The sequence below is a fragment of the Malania oleifera genome, chromosome 4, assembly GCF_029873635.1.
Source record: "Malania oleifera isolate guangnan ecotype guangnan chromosome 4, ASM2987363v1, whole genome shotgun sequence".
Classification (NCBI taxonomy): Eukaryota; Viridiplantae; Streptophyta; class Magnoliopsida; order Santalales; family Ximeniaceae; genus Malania; species Malania oleifera.
The window spans coordinates 121,832,491-121,851,128 of record NC_080420.1 but is presented as its reverse complement, the minus strand read 5'-3'; positions in this window follow the sequence as shown (position 1 = coordinate 121,851,128).

The window sequence follows — 18,638 nt, the reverse complement described above, 5'->3', positions numbered from 1 at the left end:
AGACAGTCTTGTACAAGCATACCTTTAATATTCTCTCTCATGTCTTGCAAAAATACCTATATATATATATATATATATATATATATATATTTGGGTATGAAGTTCTTTAAGGCGTGTTTGGCAAAATTAAATATTACACTATGTTTGGGAGCCTAGAGTTTGGATTTTGAATATTAATTAATGTAAATTTGGATTAAAAAAAGTTACATATTTTTTAAATTTATATAATTTAAATGTAAATCTTGAAAATTATACTCTTAAATGTTCGGTTTATAGGAATAAATAAAATAAAACTAAATGGAGTTGCTTTATCACTTGAGTTCTTTGTATTTTCTGTTTAAAATTTTATTATTCTTATTATATCTCATTTTGCGAATCAGAGGTGTAGACATATTAGGCAGGCTCTGTTGAGAATTTGGGAACCAAATAATTGATAATTATTAATTAATGGGTCAACTGTTGTTGATATTTTCCAACCCAAGTTCAAGTTATGTATTCTGGAGAAAATGGTAATGACATTTGAACAATGAACTGTGTGCTAAGCATTCAATGATGGCATGATACCATAATTGAAATTTTTTATTCTTGATTTCTCATATAATATTGGAAGGTCAAAATTTTGCTTATTAATTTAGCATATTTTTTAAAAATCCTTATATGTATTTCTTAATATTCTTCAATTTCCAAACATGGCCTCATTGATAATAGTGTACAATCAAAGAGTTTAAATTTTTAATATTGTAAAATATTCTCTAAATTTAATTGCTTTGATCATTGACCATCCAATATTATATAAGAAATCAAGATTAAAAAAAATCCACTTATGGTATCATGCCATAATTGAATGTTTGTTTCCTACAAATGCTTAGTGTTAGGGGCTAACATTGTAATGAGGATTTAATGTGGGAGTGAGATGACTTTACATGTATTCTCCAGGGATTTGTGAATGAATATCAAACTTCTTATGTTATGATTTGTTTAGTGTTCTCTCATTTGAATAAAATAAGTAGTCTCTATTTTATCATTAAGCATGAATGTCTCTAGTCTTCCTGATCCTTCAATGTATATATTAATATATCATGATGAGTGGTTGCTTGTACTTACGAGATGCTCACGTTGAAGGTTTGAATGAGTGACTATTGGCTGACTCTATTGAGGAGAGCCTTGACGAGTGCCACACGACCCCTTAGTTGAGTCCAATCTGGGGGTCTGTGACTGTTGGTATCAGAGCTTCATGTGCGTGAGCACCATAAACGGCAGAATGAAAACTTCAAAGTCCATAAAGATAGAGTGCATTGAGGCGCTGGAGGCAAAAGTGACAAACCTTAAAACCTTGGAGAAAAAGTTTTTCAAACTCCAAGCGTTTGTGACAGAAATGTCAAAAGAAAGAGACATGCCAATAGAGCTTGAGACCGCCCAAGAGAACACTAGAGGAACCCTTTATAGTGTATCTGAGCTTGAGTTGCGAATTGTAGAACTGGAGAAATTCATTTCACGTATAAAATCCTCGGAGAAAATACCAATAGGCTTGAGGTCTTCCAGTGAAACATGGAGCAATTGGAAGCCTTCGAGAATAGGCTGAAACAAATTGAGGGCATAATGGCATTTCTTACATCACAAGGGAGAGAGCCAATAGAGTTTGAGGCCTCCCTACAGGAATTATCTGATGATTTCTATGTACTTGCAGAGAATGTCAAAGAATCTATTAGCGCCATGAAAGAGGATTTGAAGGAGGTGGGTAATCTTTGAAACATGACGGATCAATTTCATAATAACTTACAAGAGGTGAGTTCTAGGCTAAATGCAGTGGCCCAAATGTCTCGAAGGTCCTTAACCGACACTGGTGCAGGAACCCGGATTAAAGTTCCAGAACCTAAATGTTTTGGTGGTGCTCGAGTTGCAAAAGAGTTAGACAACTTCATCTTTGCTTTGAAACACTACTTTAAGTGCTCAAGGATTGACATAGAGGAGGATCGAGTTAACATTGCAATACTATATCTTACTGAGGATGCTAAATTATGGTGGAGAACCAAATGTGAAGACATGCAAAACAACCGGTGTACCATCAATACTTGGGAAGAGTTAAAACATGCCTTGAAAGAACATTTTACCCAGGGAATACAGAGTATATGGCGCGTTGCAAGGTGTTTGAATTACAACAGACATACTCGATAGGGGAAGTATGTATGCTCGACATCAAGGATATGACGGATTCTGACATTGTCTTCCATTTTCTTCGAGGACTCAAATCATGGCCAAAGAATGAGCTGCAAAGACAAGGAATTTGTGACCTTCCTGTGACTCTCGTAGCAGCTGAAAGATTGGAGGATTTCTCAAGCCAGACCCTTGCAACGAGGGGCCAGTTAAATGACTACTCAAAAGGTTCTCAGAAAAGGAAATACTCAGCACCTGACGATCATGATCAAAGATTATCTCGGGTGTATAGATCTACAGGCAGAGAGAGCGACAAGGGATCTAATAGCTTCTTAAGCGATAGGGGACCCAGAACAACGAGAGAGTGGAATGACAAAGATGGAAGGAGTGGGGTGCGTCAACCACCACTTGCTTGTTTTCTGTGCATGGGGCCCCGTCCTGTAGCTGAATGCCTGGAGCGAAAGGCCTTGAATGTCTTGAAAACAGTCCAAGACGGTACATAAATCTTAAACACCAATTTGGGAGAAAAGAAAAGTATGGTGGGCACCCGAAGGCTTTTGGGGAGTCCTTAAAAACCCAATTAGCCCGTGGAATGGGGGAAAATACATGCAACTTTTTGTGAACTTATGTTTCCTATCAGATGTATTACTTTTGTAGTAATTTTTGTGAAATATGTTGCTACTAATCATGTCTCGTTGAGGTGGTGATAGATGAATAACCTACATGACCATGACAATTTGAAGCTAGGAGATCTAGGTTTTGGAGAGCCCCAGGTCCATGAAGAAGATCAGTATAGATGGAAATGCAGGAGATGAACCCTTCCGTAAATGAAGATAGTAGCCAAAAACATAGCGAAGATCCTTGCAGATAGAGTCAGCAAAGATGCAAGTCGTCAACAACAACACTTGGTTAGGAGAATAATGGGGGTGACACGACGAAAGACTTCCAATAACCCACACAGAAGATCCAAGAACTCATGAATTTCAAGACAACGACAACAAAACCTGAAGATTGAAGACTCTTTACAACAAATTGACGAGGTCGTCGATAGAATAAGTGGGGGAGAATGTTAGGGGCTGACATTGTAATGGGGATTTAAAAGGGGAGTGAGATGGCTTTACATGTATTCTCTAGGGATTTGTGAATGAATATCAAACTTCTGGTGTTATGACTTGCTTAGCGTTCTCTCATTTGAATAAGATAATTAGTCTTCATTTTATCATTGAGCATGAATGTCTTGTCTTCCTGATCCTTCGATGTCTATATTAATATGTCATGATGAGTGGTTGCTTGTCCTTATGGGATGCTCACGTTGCAGGTTTGAGCGAGTGACTATTGGCTGAGTCTATTAAGGAGAGCCTCGACGAGTGCCGCAAGACCCTTTAGTTGAGTCTAATTTTGGGGGTCCATGACACTTAGTACAATCTTGACACAGTTCATTGTTCAAATGTCATCACCATTTTCGAAAATTCAATTATGGCATGATACCATAAGTGAAATTTTAAAATCTTGATTTCTCATATAATATTAGATGGTCAATTATCAAAGCAATTAAATTTAGAGAATATTTTACAATATTAAAAATTTAAACTCTTTGATTGTACAATATTATCAATGAGACCATGTTTGGAAATTGAAGAATATTAAGAAATACATATAAGGAATATTAAAAAATATGCTAAACTAATAAGCAAAATTTTGATTTTTATATTATTAATATTTATTTTTCTTAGTTTTTAATTATACTAAAATAAAATTTTATTTTTAATGATATTTGATATGAAGAGAGGAGACAATCGAAAATAAAATGGTTTGGAATCAAAAGCGTAAACAAAAATAATAATAATAAAAATTTTAAAAAAACAAAAATAAAAATAAAACTTAATATAAAAAGTATTAGCACTAAAGTTGACAAAAAGCAAACCTTGATAGGTGACCAAAACCTGCGACATGTGTTTTATCTACCATGATTTTGGAAAATGTAAGTAGGGGTCCAGCCCACGGCCCCCTCCACCATTCTCTCCTTTTTCTTTAGCTTGCCTCATCCATCATTCTCCTTTTTATTTTTTATTTTTTTCTTTTCATGGCTGCCCCTGCAGGTGTAACCACTAGGACCAACATCCTCAATTCAATATCATAACCTATCCTTCAAAAAATTAATATTCCATTAGACTTTTTAAAAAATAATAAATTTTCTTTTGTCTTTTATTTTTTCTCCATCAAACACTGAAAGAATAGTTTGACATGCATATAACTTCTGAGAACGGGCATACTAAAATTTTTGCATTTAAATAAAAGTTTTATAAGACTACTATAAGACCAAATATAGTACATGGATCTGAATATTGGACGATGAAGAAACAAAATATCTAAAAAATAAAAGTTGTTAGCATGAGAATGTTTAAATGGATGAGTGTTATACTATTGAAAGATAAATTAAGGACTAAACATATTTGTGGTAAGTAAGGTGTAACTTAACCCCCAGGGTGTGGTTCAGATAGTAGTGCGGGCTACGGGAGTGCCTTTCATGAGGTCAGGTGTTCAAACCCTTCCGGACTCGTTTCCTCCCCTGGACTCCTGAATTTACCCTCCCTTTGGAGTTGTGGGGTCAACTTCAAGGGGCGCAGGATTAGTCATGCGGACCGTAAAACGGACGCGTGGATACTCTGTGCGTATTCCAAAAAAAAAAAAAAAGTAAGGTGTAACTATCATATAAAATAAGATAAGTGAGGGATGACTCAAATGGTTTGAACCTTTGCAGCGTACGTCACATCGTGTGTCAGCGAGTAAGAGTGAGTTAATTATTATAGGAGACAATAGAATGGATAAAGGTAAGCTTAAAATAACTTAGAATGAGATAATGAATAAGAATTTTATAGTCCTAAACTTGTAAAAAAATAAAAAATTAAAAAGTTCATCATAAAACTAACCCTACCTAGTGAACTTAAGGTTTGGTTTTATTGTTGTTGTCGTTGTTACACTGAAATTTTTGCATATTAATTTCTTACATATTTATTCTTTTTTCATTTTTCAAAAAAAAAAAGTAAAAGCCTTTATATAATTTTTATTTTTAAAATATTTTGAAATTCCAAGTAACCTCTTAAGAGTCACATCACTTCTCAAAATTTTTATTTTAATTTTATATTTTCATAGATTATAACAATTCTACTTCATTTTCTAGTTTTTAAATGCTTATATAAAAGCTAAAAAATAACTTTATTATACAAATGGTAGAAAGTTAAAGACATGTAATATTTCAATTCATATGCTTCTATAACCTTTGCATTACCTTTCACTGCATCTTCATGCATTCTAATTTGGCAAATATATTTCATTTTTTCTATTTGTCCTATGATATGTCTAACTCTTGTTTGGGAGCACTCAAAAAAAAAAAAAGTTTATGACACTTTATCATTTAAAACAAGCACTTACAAGAATAAGTGTTGTTTGGCTTGAACAAAATAACTACTTACTTTTCGAAATCATTACTTTTTAAAAAATATATATATAAATTTAAAGAAGTCATTTATGTTAATTTTTTGACTATTTATGCCATAAAAGGAGGAAAAAGTTAAAAATACTTATAATTCTCTTTTCGTCTCAAAAGTCGTTCGTATCTTTTCTAATTTTCTAGACTCATTCATTATTGTAGGCATTAAAGAGATTCCTCGGAGGCCTTAACGTGTCAAGAGCCTATTTTCATCTTGCAGAGCTTAGAGGTGGTGATGAATCTTTATCAACTCTCAATCTCCTCAACCTCTGAAGTGTTAATCCACTTTTCCAACATCAACAACTAATAATAAAATTCATATCCAAACGATACATAATTTATTAACACTTATTCTAATACTATCAAACACCACTTATAATTTTTTATACTTTTTGAGTTCAACATTTATTTTTAGTACATATTAAATTTAATTTTTATTTTTTCAAAAAAAAAAAAACATATTTGTACAACCAAAGATGGGTACCCTTATTGATGGTTTTTTTATTTTTATTTTCTTGTGTAGGCTTTGGGCTTAGCCCCACCAATACATGCTCTGTCCTGCCATTGCCTCCCTTTATCTGCCATGATTATGGAAAATCTTAGTAGGGGTCCAGCCCACAACCCCTTCACCATTCTCTCCTTTTTCTTTGGCTTGCCTCATCCATCATGACTGTCCTCCCCAATTTAATATTATAATTTAGGGCAAAAACAATATTAATCTCTCATAATATTTGACAAAAAATTAAAAAAAAAAATTAGGGACTTTTCTTAGGGTATGTCAAGATCAAAGATTTTACTTGGGAAAATAAAATAAAATAAAATAAAAATAAGGAGAAAATTTATTTTTTATTATATTTTCTTTTTATATTAAATTCAATTAAATATGAATGTTCGTTTTTATATGATTATAAATTAAAAAAAGATAAAATATTAATTATGTGTAAAATTAAAATTTTGTTCATGAATTTGATGTATTTTTCATTTTTTCCCTTACTTTCCTCGTTAATCAAACATGAAAACGTGAATTTCTTGATATTTTTCTTTGTTTTTTGTAATATTTTATGAGTTCCAAATACGGCCTTAAGCTTTTCAGAATTTTCAGACCTCAATTAAGGTTTGACAACAAAAAAAATAAAAAAATATACTAACCTCCTTTTGTATTTTGAAAAAACAAAATGAGACTTTGTTATGAGAGGTTCGTGGGAGGTCATTTGAATTTTTGAAACCTAAGAAGAGGTCAATGTCTCTTACCAAACCTCAAATGAGGTATGTGCCTTTTTGTACTACAATTAATTCATTAAAATATTAAGGTTCTATTTGGATTTTAATAAAAAAGAAAATAAATTTTGATCTTATCCAAATTGAACTCTTCACCTAATATGATTAAATGTTCAGACAAAGATAAAATATTAATTACAACTTCTCGAGAAAAAAATGAATTTATTTTCACCCAAAACCAATTAAAATCACAATGACTTGCAAAATTATTACTTTAATAACAATTAAAATTAATATTAATCATAATTACTGCTATCTTCACATAAACAAGGAAAGAAAAATGGTTAAGGGTGGGTGAAGCCATCATAGGGGATCTTAAAAAATACCTCCAATGAAGGCAATGACATTGTTTATTAAAACTAAAATCAACCAACTTGGCTACCCATCAATGCCCATACAATATATAAATCAAGTAATTATTTACTTGCTTTTGCAGGAAAGCTAATGCTTTTATATCAAATACTCTTTGGATATATTCCAAAATGTCATCATGGGTGTTGGGCTATCTTAATACAATAAGTTTAATTTTAAAATATCTTTGTAATTCTGTTTTTATCTCCATTATGTAATGGGTGTATGAATACATTAGTAGAGATCTGTGCAATGCATAAAAAATAAATTAATAAATATTTATTTATTTGTAAAAAAATTTAAAGGTCATATTTCATGAGATTTGATAAAAAGACAGATATCTCACATAAGCTTTCAAAAATAATACGGACATCTCGGAGGGTTTAAAAATGTAATGTTATTATTGTTATTATTTTTTACAAAATATAATGAAAAGATTGTGTTTTTTTCACAAACTTTAAGAGAGGTTCTGAAATTCTTAAAACATCAGGGAAGATTTCTAAAATTTTTGAAATCTCAAGGAAAATCATGATCTTTTTGTCAAATTTCATGAGAGATGAGTGTCTTTTATCCAATTTTAATTGATTAATATATATATATACTTCTTAAGATCATCATAAGGGATCATTTGGTATCATTGTCAAAAACTAAAGAGACAAAAAATCAAAAACAAAAAGAAAAAATCAGAAATAGAAATTAAAAACTAAATACCAGCAACTTATTTTGTTGACATTTATAAAATTAATACATGTTATTCTAATTATTTTACTTAATTGTTCTACTTTAAAATTTTACTTTATAATAAAAATTTTATTGAACATGACAACTAAAAAATAGTAAAAGAATTTTGTAATTGACTTTCTTATTATTTTTTGAAATTTATGTATATTTTTATTTTAATTATATTTAAATTCATATGATTATTTAGTTTTGATTTCGATGCAAAAGAGTATAAAATGGAAAACTATTTCTAGATATTATAATTTCTAATAATTGGTTGCCAAAACAAGTGAAAAATCATAAAATTTGGTTTTTAATGTTTTAGCAAGCAACTGGAAAATTACAATAGAAACAGAATATTGACAATATAAACAAACGCATTTTTATAATTTTTTTGTTCATGATGAATAAATAGAAACAAAAAATAGAAAACAACAACAATATCATACGTGCCCTAAAATTAGCATTGAAAGTTTTGCATATTACCCTCTTAAAGGGTTACCTTAAGTTGCCTATTCTTTAATGTTTTACGAAAAATTTGTTGTGAAATTAATTATATTGTAGCACTTTGATTTCAATAAATTTATACCCATAAGTAATGTGTTAGCACGAAGAATGTCATGTCACTCTGAGATTAGTTTTTGATCATGTGAAAATTCTTTCCCATAAGAATGTAAGCATTTTTGTTTTTATTATTATTTTTCCCCCTTACCAGTCTTTGACTTTAAGTTTGTAAAATAGTATTTTTAATGGCAAAAAACAATAAAAAGTTTAATATCATTAATTTGATGTTAAAATTATTATTAGAAAATATGAGATTAATGTCAGATAGGAAAAATCAATTGAAGTTTGAGATTATTAAATTAAGAAGGATGAAGACACACAATCTGTATGAAGAAAAGCCTCAATCAGAATATATTGATTGTTTTTGTACAATACTTTTCTTACAGTTTACCCAATATACTTATAGGTTATTACACGTCAAAAGAACATCTAGTTAGACAATATTTTAATAACAGAATTTGTTACAAGAATGATTCCAGACGATTTCATTGTGCCACCTATTCTAGATTTTTCCCTCCCGATTGTGCTGTGTCTTTACTCTCGAAATCTTCAAATATTTGTAGGTCTTCATGGTCTACTTTGTTGTTCCTAACAGAGATTAAGGTTTCTGGTTCAAATACTAAGAGGGTAAACAAGGATACAGGATGAAAAATAGATTACATCCTTTATAAGGCCTAATCCAAAACAAACTTCCAATGTAATAAAAGAAAAAAAAAACTATGAATTCAATTAAGATTTCATAACATTAAATTCCAACTCAAAACAGTTCAATTTCATTAATTGGACACGACTTCTATAAACCTCATTAATCCCATATAACAATTACCACAGGAACACATTTCATAGAGTAAGTTAAAGTGCATTATTATTATTATTATTATTATTATTATTTTTGTCTACCTTCTACTATTTGCATATATTCTTTTTAATAAAAAATTTGAGCTTTCTAGCATTTGATTTTGGCAAAAATAAAATAAAATGAGGAAGGGGGATCCTGTCCACAGAAGAACTCCATTAATATAAAATATCAAACTCTATTAATGAAATGTTATCATTAATTTATTGATAATTTTTAATTATTTAATAAATTCATTTGATTTACATATTTAAAAATATTTTTATATAAATAATTGCGTGCCATGCATCATAAATATAATCAAATAATATTATTTCCTTTTTCATCATCTCTTCTTTAGCACAACTCTCACAAAAATAAAAATCTCGATTCGATTTGTAAGTAACAAATAAATTTTATTTCGAATAGTTCAATCAAAATATTGAACATCTCAAACAATCGTCTTTATCCATAACATTTTATTCAATTCATATTAATTATTCTACCATCCCCTTCAATCCTTAAGTTTTTTAAAAACACTTCCACATAAAGCTTTAAAAGCTTCATGCAATCACTCATGGTGTTTTTTCATTTATTATTTGTCGACCTTATAGGTCATATCCCTGTTTTGATAATGACAAATACTCAGGTATTTAATGTCTGCCAAGTTTATGTGCAGGTATTCTAATTGGCAGATCATAGTGATAGCACAAAGAGGAACTGAAGTTGAAGACTCAATTTACGATTGTATTGTATTTCATTTATATGCAAAGGGTCTGTAATATTAAATAGGAATTGGTTTGTCATGCATGATCTAATAGGTAAGCTCAAACCAACCGTAAATTAAAAATGACCTTAGAAAGACCTTAGGAATACCCTGTTGATCGACACCAGATTTTTTTAATGTCTTCAAAAGGACCTAAAAATGACCCTAGGACACTCACACTTGCATATATATGAATGATCATTTGAATAGGATAAATGTATAAGGGAGTTGGAACCGAAATGCATCAAAAATGCAAGTTCAGTCGACCGAACTACGAAGTTCAAACCCTCTTAGTCAACTGAACAGGGTCCGGGTCAATAATTTGACCATGACCTGGTCTACCAAACTTGTCAGTTCAGTTATACCCGATCGATCGAACTCTCTTGGAGTCAACACTTTGACTACCTGGTCGACCGAACCCAAAATGTACTCCAACGCTCTGGTCGACCGAGGGTCCTCAGAAAATGCCCCAACAACTTGGTCGATCGAACTTCTCAATTCAAAATGTCCCGATCGACTGAACCTTGCTGTTTTGAAAAATCGTCTCTTTCGGTTGACCGACCAATTAGTTCATTTTCACCCTGGTCAACTGAACCGCGCTAATTTGGAAAAATTGTCCTTCCTTGTCGACCGACCCTGAAGTTCAAAATTGGTCCGGTCAACCGAGCCATATGAACTTCGGTCGACCGAATCTATTTTGGTCGACCAGTGCTCTCGGGTTGCTCCGAATTTTTACCGCGGCTAACTATTTTAAAACGAGGTTAATTATGGTTAAAATGATTTTAAACAATATTAATAATACCCTACATGTCCTAACGACTATAATTCTTCCAACATCTATAATTTAAAGACTCAAAAATTTAAAAGAAATAAAATAATTTGGAAAAAAAAGATAAATAAAATAACAGATAAATAAATAAAAGGAATGACGTGGAAAAAAAGAAGAAAAAAAATTTTAAAAAAAATTAATTAATTAAATAATTAGTTATTAAATTAAATATTTCTACATTGGATTTAAAAAAAAACTAATTAAAATAAAAGATATATATATATATATAATAAGTATAAGATAAGATTTATATATATATATATATATATATATATATATATATATATAAAGTAACTGACAAAAAGAAGAAGAAGAAAGAAGAAGGAAGAAGAACAAGCAAACATGCCCCCCCTTGAAAATATTTTCCGGTGTTCGTTTTCATCTCTCTCCTTCTCTCAATTTCTCGGCAAGTTTGCGACGGATCTAGAAACGGAAGGTGCCGTTAGAATCCTGGTTCCGCTGCCGACATTTCTACTGGAGCAACTTTTTCATAGGAACGACTTGGGCACTACTCCTGGGGAACGTTAATATGTGGTTAAATCAACGAACGGACACCACCACGGGGTCCTAGTCGTCGTCGTCGTCATTTCGACGTAAGTAAATTTTTCAATTGAAATTTTCTAGGCCCTACTCCAAAGCGAGAGTGGAATTTGAGAATTTGGCTAAATTTAAGGGTATTATTATTTATTTATAAATTATGGCCCTAGAAAGTATTAAATTAATATTTTATTCAGGAATAATTTATTGGAACTAGTAATTTAATTTCAGGGTCCAAGTGAGCGTCACAGGTATTTTTCGGAGTCCCTATTGGCGTAGTTCAAGAAACCAGGTAAGGGAAAAAATATATATTAAATTAGAATTTTTATGAATTTAATAGAAAAATAAATTGTGTTATATGTACGTGTATATGTTTCAGTATGGATAAAATGTCAACTGTTTAAATTATATTTTTTTCGAGTTTAGGGTTATTTATTAGATATGTATATGCGAAAATGAACTGATGAAAGTGGGAAATATTTTCAGGATAATTAAATAAGAAATGAAAGGTATTTTCAGTATATAAACATTAAATGTTTGTTGGCTTATTTTACAGGTAGTGTATGAATTTTATTGCTAAATTGTGTGGCATGAGATTCTGTGCAAATATATGTTAAATGTATGAGATGCAGGCTAAGTAAGTAAAACAATGAGAATAAAATATGATATGGACAATGTTGCCTGTGTATGTTAAATGCAACCATGTAAATGTAAGACAGCTGAAAGACAGCCATGTTAGCAGATCTAGCACATTTTTGTGTAGACTAATTGATGACAACTAAAAGGAGTTATGTTAGCAGATCTAGCATGTTTCTACGTAAACTAACTGATGATGGCTAAAAACCAGCTGTAGTACGAAGTAATGAAATGAAATGTTAAGGAATGAAATGATAATGAAATGAAATAACAAAGGTAAATGATGTAAATGAGAAAGAGTCACTTAAAGTGAAACGAAATGTAAAGTTAAGTTATGAACAGGAATGAATGTGCATGAATGTATAATGACAGAAAAGAATGATGTATTATGATATTAGAAGTATGTATATACGTAGTGTAGACACCCCATTTTTACCCAGACCCAATATTATTATCATTATTTTTAATATTATTATTATTTTACTATTATTATTATTTTTATTACTATTATTATTATTATTATTATTATTATTAGTGTTTTTATTATCTTTATTTTATTATGTTATTATTATTATTATTATTATTTTGATTTTATTATTATTATTATTATTATTATTATTGTTATTAAATATTTTTAAAATATTATTATTATCACTTTATTATCTTGCTATTGTTATTATTATTATATTACTATTATTATTATTTTATTATCTTTGTTATTTTATTTTAAAATTTCATTTATTATTATTTTATTACCATTTTACTCTTATCATATTTACTATTTTTATTATTATTTATTTTATTATCATTATTATTATATATATTGTTACCATAAAAGTATGAAGAGAATAAAAATGAAAAAGGAAAAGAAAAGAAGCATTTTTTTAGGGTTGAAAATTTTATAAAAGGGGGAGGGGGGGGGGGGGGGCGCTGCACAGCAGCACGGGGGAGCAAGCCAGGAAAATTTTTTTTTTTTTCTTCTTCTTCTTCTTCCTGTTCCAGCCAAGGCAAGACCTCCCTGCTCTCCTTGGCTCTCTCAGCCATCCTCCACGGCAACCATTACCGCCTCTCTCGCTGCTCCAGACTCGCTGCAACAGCAGCGACTCTCCGGCAACCACCACAAAACTCACGGCTTTCCCACACCAGCGCAGCAACTCACCTTCACATCGCACAGATCCGGCACGGCATTACCGTCGCCGTCGGCTACACCCCATTCCGAACCAGCTACGAAGCTCACGGCCTGCACCACCCTCTGCTACACAGCCGAGCCAACCCCCGAGCAGGCCATCGCTGTCGTCTCCCACGATCACAACAGAACAGCTGTGCCCGAGGCCAGCCTCCTGCTGGTTCTGCTGCCATTACTCCCTCTCCGGCCACAGCCCATACTTCAGCAATCCTCCCAGCCTCCTGCCGAGACCATTCTCGGCTCTCTTCACGCCGCCAGCAGCAGCGGCCACTAGCACTAGCTCCAGCTCCAGCCGAGGCTGTCTCCGGCCTCTCCACTCAGACGCCGTGAAGCCCCCCTCCAACTCCGGCATTCTCCACCGCCATCCGCTCCCCGCACAGTAAGTCTCCTTTACTGTCACATACATGCACACACACACCTTATGCTTTAAGTTTAAATTTTTCTTTATTTTATCCTTTATATATATATATATATATTAAAATTGTTATTGAAGGTTTTTTTTTATGTTGATAATATTGTTATTATTATTTGTATATTGTTATTAGTAAATTGCTTGGATATTATTATTGCCATTATATTAATTGTATTAATGTTATTATATTGATTTTACTTGTGTTGTATTAATTGTTGTGTTATTGTTATTATAGAATTTTTATTGTAAGAACTTGTTCTAATATTTAAAGTTTAAATTTTTATCATATTTGTTACATATATAATATTGTGGTGAGATCTCTAATGTTATAATAATTGTTCTAATAGCTGATATTCATGTTTATATTGTTTCTTGTTGTATTTATTATTAATAAATTTATTACTGTTATATTAATCGTCAGAGTTTGTGTAAAGGTCATATATTTGTATCCGTTGTACATATTAAATATTTAATATTATTGTATAATTGTTGTTGTATTTGTTTTAATATTAAATATTCATGATTAGGGTTTTTGTTGTTATATTCACGTTGTGGGTTTTTATTATTGTTATGGCAATCTTAAGTGTTTGATTTTCATATTTAGGATTATTTTTTTTGTCATTATTTTATGTTTAATATTTGTGTAATTAGGGTATTTTTTTTTATTGTTGTACTTATTTATTTAACATTGATATTTAATAATTGATATTCATGTTTGTATCTTTTGTAGTATTTATGATTATATTTGTAGAATTTTCTTGTTAAACTTTTACTATTATAGGATTTTTAATATTTGTTAAGTTGATATCCATGTTTGTATTTTGGCAACATGTATTATTTAATAATCATTGTTGTCATTACAAAATTGCTATGGTTAAAGTATGTCTTAATATTTAATTTTAAATTTTTGTTGTATCCATTGTAAATGTTAAATGATGTATTATCAAGCTAGGGTTTTTACATGTTTAGTAGTAAGGTAATATTACATATTTTAGTAAATTAGGATCTTAAGCTTGATGTTTTATTGATATTATATGTGAATTAATAATTTTAGTTATATGTATATCACATATTAGCATATTGGTAAATATTACATATTTAGCATTTTTGTATTTTTTTTATATATTATATATTTAGTGATTTAGGGTTTAATGGATATTATATATTTAGTAAATTAGCATTTTAATCACATGTTTAACATCAATTATTGTTTTTAGTATATTAATATAGTTAGTATTAATTATTAGTACCTTAGTTTTTTTAGTATTAACTATTTTTAGTATATTAATATATCTAGTATTATTATCCATTTTTAAATGTTTAGTGTTACGTATATTTAGTATATTAATATTTCATTACTTACTATAGTATTTTTCAGCATATATATAGAGTCATGTATTCTATTATTAATATTTTTTTTTTTTTAGTATTTTAGCGTTACTTATTAGAGTATTAATATTTATCTTTATTTTTATCGTGATTATTATTTTTGTTTATATCATATATTGTGTTATTTTTACTATTATATATTTGTATTAATTTAATATATATTTTTTATTTTTATTATTTATTTTCTTAACTTTATGATTTTTTTTTTTTATCCCTATGATTTTATTGCGGGGGTATGAGCCTTTGGGCCTCACGTACCCTAAGCTCTGAGGGAATATATGTATATATTTATTTATTTATTTATTTTTCATAGGTATTTATAAATTCACAAAAATGATTAATTTAGAGACTTATTAGATTAACTTATGGATAATTTCAAATTAATTAGGTACCGTTCGTAAGAACGGGCGCGTAGGGGGTGCTCGTACCTTCCCCTCGCGTAACAGAACTCCCGTCCCCAACTCTGGTAATGTAGACCGATTCTACCCCTAACGAGGTAGTAATCATGTGTTCTAACCGCACTAAAGGTTAGTGGCGACTCCGACAGTCCATATTTTCCTTGAAAATTAAAAATAATTTTTAATTTCGCCGCCCGGGGCACACGCGCTCCCGGGACATCGCGACACGTAGAACATGTTACGATTGGGCGAGGCGTACCTTTCGCCTGAGGGCTTACTGAATAAGGCGAGTGCACTGGTAGCTACAAATGTGGCAGTAGCCGCATAACGTACTAGGGCAGAGGGAACCTACTTGTATGGGTGGGTAGATTTTCCTATCCTTTGGGCCTTTGCCGGTAAACTAATTGTTGAACGCGTGAGTATGAGATCAGTTTAACACTTGAGGGCTTACTGAGTAAGGTAAGTGCCCTGGTATGCTTAAATCATGACCTTCGGGTTGCTAAATGTATCAGAGCAGAGGGGTGCTACTTATATGGGCGGGTAATCACCCCTATCCTCGGGTAATCTCGTGGGTTAAACATATGCATGTATTTGATTAGGATTAAGGAATGATTTCGAAAATTATGTTAACGATTTTTATGTTAACGATTTTCAAATGTTAAATAATATGTCATATATAAACTTATGTTGGTCACACACTGTTTTAATATATTGTTTCTTCCCTTACTGAGATGTGTTTCACCCGAATATAAATGTATTTCTTTTTTAGGACATCCTTGAGGTCGAGCTTAGGGAGTTCGAGGGTATTTAGCAATTTGAGGAACTTAAATAGAAAGGGTATATTTTCATAATACTTTGAGAAATGTAAATATTTATGTTTTAAGTTTTTATATTTTAAGTCCGTTGAAAACGGAATGATTGTGAAAAATACTGAATTGTTTTAAGAGTTACGTAGATTTATGGAAATGTAAGTGATGGATGATTTAATATGGATTATAGTTAGAATTAGTAAACTCTTGTTTTATGTTATATGGAGATTATGATTATATTTTCAGTTGCATATGTTATGTTAATTATAGATTATTAGGTATAATGCGCCGGACCTGGGATCAAGGGTTCGGGGCGTTACATATAAATAGCCCATCATTTGCAAAGATTAGAGTGTGATTAGCTATCTTGATTAGGAAAGATTCTCCAAAATTCTCAAAACCCATAATACTCATTTCTAAGCTCCAAACACTCATATTTACCTTCTCTTATTGCTTTTACTCTCTGTAAGTTGATTGAGTGATTATTCTTAAAGGTTTGCTCTCCTTGTGTGTTTGATTAATTTGATTTTAATGAGAGTTAAACCTAAGTGTTTTTAGGGGGGCTTTGCTAATAAGTCTATCCTAAGAAGACTTGCTTTAAGCTTCTGAGTATTGCATTTGTGTTGCAATATCTTAGAAAGTTTGTATTTGTTTTTGGGTTGCAAAAACATTTTCAAAAACATACTCAAATATCTTGTGTGATTTATCTTGACATATTTGTAAAAAGATATTTGTATTTGTGATATTGATCTTTACTGCAATATTCATTAACTTACATATCCTTTACTAAATACAAAGATTGAATATCTTTTTACAAACCAAACATATACGTTACTCTAGCATCATACGATTGAGAAAATTTACTGATTGAAATATACATATATATTGTTTGGCTAGTATTTCTGTGTGAGCTGTTAGATTGAACACGTATTGTGATACAAAGATCATATTAGTTGACACTCTTACGTACTCATTACACAGATAGCAAATATTTTGAGAGTTGAAATATTATACCACACTGAACTTACTTATTATATCTTGCTGGTGGTGTATATGATTGCGCATAACTAAGTACATATCTGCTTTACTTGAAAGCATAATCACAGTTCCGTTTTATTTATTGAGCAAAACTGTTGTATTCCAGGCATTGGCTTAAAGAGGGAGACTGGCCATTTGAAATAATCTCATATTGGCTTAGACCCAGTTAGGAAAGTTAGGTGTGTCATCCTATAAGGTGTGTTGGTTGAGGTCAGCCCCTTTAATTGACCTAGTTGTAAAGGTTGATGTCAGCCCTGTGCTAATTGACCTGATTGTAATCGGCGCTGCTCCACCTTTAAGTGAGCCTTTAGTGGAATCCTCGGGCTTGTGAGCTAGAGGCGGGGACGTAGGCACAATTGACCAAACCCCGATAACATATCGAATGTCTGTTTACATTTCCGCACTTTATATTTACCGCACGTGTATGTTATGGTATGAATGATGTGCATGATTTAAATTCCGCATATTTTATTTATCGACACATTTGGAATTGTATAGAAAGTGTCATGCCCCGAACCCGCAGGTGGATCCTAGGTGTGAATATAGTAACCTAACCTGTCTCTGTATCAATTCAAACATACATGATACGATACAATAAAAGGATCCGACCCCGTGGGGCACATAGATGCCCTGTACACATACACATACAAATCCATACTCATCACATACACAGCGAAATATGGTCTTTTTATAAATTATAGTATCATACCAGAGTCTATATAAGCTAGGATATAAATTCCCATAATACAAAACATACCCCAGGTGTCTACAAAACTATCCCGACAACCTAGATACCAAAACTCGTACCTAACAGGTACTAGCAGTAGCTAACGACATCCCCGCTACCAGACGCTAGGATGCTAATTACGACTACCTGAAGGACCTGAAAAACATTGTACGTATATTCTAGGTGAGACATCTCTCAGTAAGGAAGAAAGCAAGTTATATCAGTGAGTGACATATCAGTGTTATTTTACATAAAATATAACACTATACAATACGATACAGTTTCAAAACATTTTTCATACAGTTCCAGTATTTTCACAAATGCATTCCAGTACATACGATACCCAAAAACATACGGTCAGTGTCGTCACACCAATACGCAACTACGCTATGAAACCCGAAGTTTCAAGCGATTACATTGTCAATACGATGTAGCTCACACAAGTACGCAACTACGATATGAACTCAAGTTTCACAGCAATTACATTGCTAACACGCAACTACTCCATGAACTCAAAGC